This window comes from Monopterus albus, unplaced genomic scaffold (assembly GCF_001952655.1).
Source record: "Monopterus albus unplaced genomic scaffold, M_albus_1.0 scaffold41.1, whole genome shotgun sequence".
Lineage (NCBI taxonomy): Eukaryota > Metazoa > Chordata > Actinopteri > Synbranchiformes > Synbranchidae > Monopterus > Monopterus albus.
Genome location: NW_018127921.1, coordinates 2595254 through 2600214, shown reverse-complemented (window position 1 = coordinate 2600214; position 4961 = coordinate 2595254). Strand labels below are relative to the sequence as shown.

Below are 4961 nucleotides of genomic sequence, written 5' to 3'. Positions count from 1 at the left end.
GGGGGTGTCAGGACTAACGCTTTATCCATAAAATAGGAAATTAAGCGTACACCCATATGTCTATGCTGAAGACGATTCAAAACAATATAGTCCATTGCGCACAATACTGAGTCACATTGAGGTAAAATGTTTCTTTCATCGCCATGATACAACTTCCAAAATGTGCCCAGTTGGTCTAGTAATATTTGAAAGACAGTGAAGGGATGCAGGATTAGAGCACTTGGCATTAAGCTAGATGAAAACAACTGAAAAAAACAACTTTATGAACAAACCAGCAGAATAGAACAGGAGCATGCGCGCCCTGGCCGCTGTCTTTTCAGAAGGCATCTGTACCTGCTGCATCGTCCTTGCCCTCTTTGCCTCCTTCTCCATCACTCTCCCTACTCTCACTTTCAGAGGGGTCCCTCGGCTTTAAATCACTGCATCAGAGCCCCACCTACAGGCCAAAGAAGCTTCACAGCTACTGACGTTGACAGATACCAAGGCAAAGTGAATGGTTGGTTCTAAGGTGCTAGAACCATTTATGGGACTTAACTATTATTTTATCGCGGGATTTAACAGTTATCGTTAAACAAGGACTACTGTATAAACCCTAATATGAATACAGCCTAAGTCACAGAAAAGCCAAGACACATACTTTTCATTTACATTATAATGACCTGCAGCCTCAAAGTGTCTTGGGCTCCATATAAGAAGGAAGTTATATAAACATTAAGGAGAACCCAGAGTTTCCCTAAACTCAGGCGGAACTAACTCAGAGCTGTCACTTAACCCGCTTTCTAGAATAGTCCCCTAAGCTAAGGGAGAATTTAGAACAGAATAGGCCCCATGGCACTACAGCCTACATTTGACGTTATGGTTATCCCCGTGCCGGGTGGGACAGTAGGGCCAAAAAGCTGATAGTAAACACATCTTATAAGTCCGAACATAAAAGCACAACAGCCAATTAACCGGTATAAACACGGCTAATTACTTTGCAGGTAAGATAAACACGACAAAATGGCGCTGAAGTAAGCAGCCTAAACGTTATTATTTTACTTACCTCCAAGATTTTCCTCATGTGTCTGGCGAATAAGGAAACCCCGCAATTCAAATGCATCTTAGTATTACTCTCAAGTCAAGCTATTCACATAAACAACGTCTATGTGTATGAAACTTAGCTAATGATTGTAAACAATGTAGCAGCCCCACAACACTAATTAGAACCAGCTTGGAGTCACGTGACTGGTACACCTGTGTTTGCCTTTTGCTTCCGTATTGAAACTACTGTAAAATAAATATATGTTGTAAAATGATGCCAACTCTTAACATGGCATAGCCAACCGATTTATGGCAGAACATTTTATGCAAACATTTGGGTTTTGCACTGTTGATTATTGCATATTATGTGTCTGCTTGTTCCTGAAGATGTGTAAAAGCTTAACTGTTAAATCAAATGGAGATATTAAGCCTTGTGTGTGTTTCCATAATAAAGCTTATGTTCTATACACATTTAAAAAAAAAACCTTACATCTTTGGAAATTTTGAGATCTCCACTATGATTTAAAATAGTTTCACTGGTTTGAAATATTTGGCCTGATTAGATAAGCTTGTAAAGATGGGTATAATGATGGTGCCAGAAGACATCTTAAGGCATTCTGCTTAACACTTTGTAGCTGTTTAATACTCTAAGGAATAGGCAAAGATAGTCTTTTACAGGCTAAACAAATAAACACGTAGAAACAAAGAGATTTGCAGAGGCCAGTGTCACCTCTGCGGAAAACTGACCCCTTGTAAATCAATTCACACAATAAAGCAGCAGTAACTGTGTGCTTGGGGGTGGCTGCTATTTACCAAAACCTCTTTGACAGCCCATTGATTTCACTGTGCTTCAGCTCTTTATTCATTTATTATACTTTGGTCTTCTTCATACAATCTAGGGGTATCTCTTGAAGTCATTTGAAGGATGAAATTGCATTCATATCAACACACCTATTGACTTCATATAATTATTCAGTACAAGCAGAGCTAAATCAACAGTCTGTAGATATCAATATTAGATAGTTTCCAAAGCTCAGTAAATCAATAGAGCTGCAGTCTACAGTACAGTGACAGCAGTGACTCCATTAAGAGCCCTGATCACATGACCTTTGAAAATGAATGCTAAGGTCACTGGTTCGTTTGTAGATCAAACATGCTTGAACCAGATGATAATGGGACTGTTTTTTTTTTTGTAATCATAGGAGTAATCAATCTCTGTGCTGAATGAGCATATATTAATTCAGTCTAAGGACACACAAAATCTTAAACAGTCTTTTTTACTTTATTTTTGGTTAAACATATTTTTATTGTATTATATTTTATTGTTGACATTAATTTTGATGTCTATTGTTCTCTCTGACTGTAAAGACAAGTTACAGTAGTACTGGTGCTTTCACATTGCCAGATTATAGACAAACCGAAATATTAGCTCCTATTTATTTGCTTCTTGCTGATTTATCGCTAAACAAAGTTTATTGGCTTTGGGATTTGTTTTCCTTACCTTTATTGCTTCTAGTCCAGTGCCTGTTATAGAAATATGAGCTGATATACTGTAAGCAAGGTTGGTAGGTGCTGGCAAACCTTTATGTGTGACCTGTGGAGGGAGGGAGGGAGGGAGGGAGAGAGAGAGAAAGAGAGAGATAGAGAGAGAAAGAGAGAGAGAGAGAGAGAGAGAGACATTGGGGGCTGTGACCCCCAAACCGGGAGAGTAGCTCCAACAGATCCCAGGAACAACATCTGAGATCTCTGTCCAGAAGAGTGCAGTGCTAGGAATACTGTGCAGGACCCTCAAGCTCCCAGGCCTCTGTTAGAGGACCTGAGCTTGAAGGAAGGAATAAAAGACCGCCCCAAAGTGGGGGGCGAGTGGGGAAATTATGTGATCAAGTGTGTGTGTGTGTGTGTGTGTGTGTGTATCTATATGTTGCTGTGTGGATACATATACATATATATGTGATCAAGTGTATATGTGTGTATATGTTGCTGTGTGGAAATCATTGTTTTTATGGAGAATATTTTCTGACTGTAGACGCAGACCTCCCTTAATTGCCTTTGTTGTCTTTACCGTCAAGACAACAAAGGCAATTAGTTGCTGTGAAGCCCTCAGTCCTGGCCTTCACCATGTGAGGACCTAACCCACCACCAGCCATGGACTTGGGTGGGTAATTTATATTATACATACACAATTGATCACTGAGCATGCACGTTTGATTAATTTTGTATTGTTAATATGTGTACATTTTCTTTTGAGTTACCGTGTTTCCTGGTCCATGGATGGGGGGGGGGCGCTTCAGCCGAAAGATTGGACTGAGGAAGCAGCAGGTTTAATACCTCCCACTAGGCCTGGACTGCACCAAGTGCTCAATACAAGGAAGGGGGGAGTCTGGGAGAAATCTATTGTTTATTTGTTGGTAGTTTATGTTAGAACTTTATGTCAAGTTATGTTAATTTCTTCACATGTAAAAAGTGCTATTGGTTTGGCCAGCCAGTATATATGTTCCCCTGTGTGTTTCAACTGGGAGGTTAGTTGGTTTTTTGTTGAGGTAGCAGACAGTTTAGTTTGCTGTATTTGACTTTCCTGATCTTTTGGGGCCCATTCATTTGATGTTAATGTTTGTATTTTTCCTTACTTTTGGGTTAATACAAGCCCATTGTTTTGAACTTTGAAAGCTGTGTCTTTTGCTTTACTGCTTTGTCCCTGACAGTTGCCAATCTGGAGTTTTCAGTCTTGTAACACTAGTTTCGACAGCAGATGAAGTTGCCCCATTGACATAAAATTCCCTAAATCTAACCAAGTTCTATTTCTGCCTAAACCTGATTAAGTGGTTTTCTGTTTTTAAACTTGGCATGCTCTGTATTTAATGTTGTATGCATGATGAGGAAGGTCCAGCATATCATAACGGCCTACTAACCCACATATATGGTCCCAGAGGGAAACTAATAATGCCCATTTAATGAAGTACTAACATCTGAAGCAGACATCAGTTTTCCATTTTTGGAGTATTTTAGGAATTTCTTATACATGTTGGCATAAAGATTGAAACTAAAAGTTAAAAGTTCATTCATGTAGAGGAGGTACTTCTATTTGAGGCAATGTTTTGGACAGAATTAAAAGCTTTATGATTCAACTGTGCATGAAGCCAAGATGTGATCTCACTACAGGATTTTAAATTGATGACTGATTTAAAAAAAAAAAAAGTTAAATATACTGAATTAGATGATTAGCAACAAATGGCATCAGGACCTGCTTGTTATACCATACTGTAATTTAAATGTTGGTTTATGAAGGGTTCAGTGAATCTGGATCTGCTGTGAATGAAAGCCTGTGTCTGCAGGGACAGAGGAGGAGTCGATGCTAGCTTGGTGCTTGGCTCTTTATTAAAATGCACTGACCAATCTAACTTCCCCATTTGTCTTGCAAATGAGATGATGACTTATGGAGGCAACATGAATAGCATTGATGAAGCCTCCTTTTAATGCAGTCAAATGGGTTGGAGGGAGGTGTGCGTGTGTATCTGTGTGTTTGTGTGGGTCCTCTTGCCAGCTGGCATAGCATTAGTTCAGCAGCTCTCCTCATCTTGCTGAAAACTGTGCACATAAGTGTGCAGTGCATCCCTGTGTCCTTTTGAATTAACTCAGTGAACCCCTTTAAGCACAGCTGTACATGGTTTATCTTAAGCCTGTGGGGATACAGAGATCACCCCACAGTGGTACAGTGTTCCCGTGGGTCTTCCCCTTTCCCCCTTATAAGCCGCAGAACACACACTCTACACGCACACTCTGCATCACCCACATAAAAGACATTCATCACACATTTGTTACAGGGTATCCCTCAGTGTGCAGGCTGCAAAATCACACAACTGTGTGTATACATAAACATATATACACTATCTATATATACCATATATAGATATACACACATTGTGTTTACTGTATATCCATGC

The 4961-nt window shown here is 39.7% G+C and overlaps 1 protein-coding gene across 1 annotated transcript in view; it reads right to left on the bottom strand.

Moving 5' to 3' along the window:
• plxna4 (plexin A4) overlaps nt 1–1232 on the bottom strand; it is a 328946-nt gene extending 327714 nt beyond the window's left edge. Inside the window, exon 1 of the mRNA XM_020599492.1 lies at nt 1043–1232. The gene's annotated coding sequence lies outside the window, so the exon portion shown is untranslated. The remainder of the gene's footprint in view (nt 1–1042) is intronic.
• Nucleotides 1233–4961: the final 3729 nt, after the last annotated feature.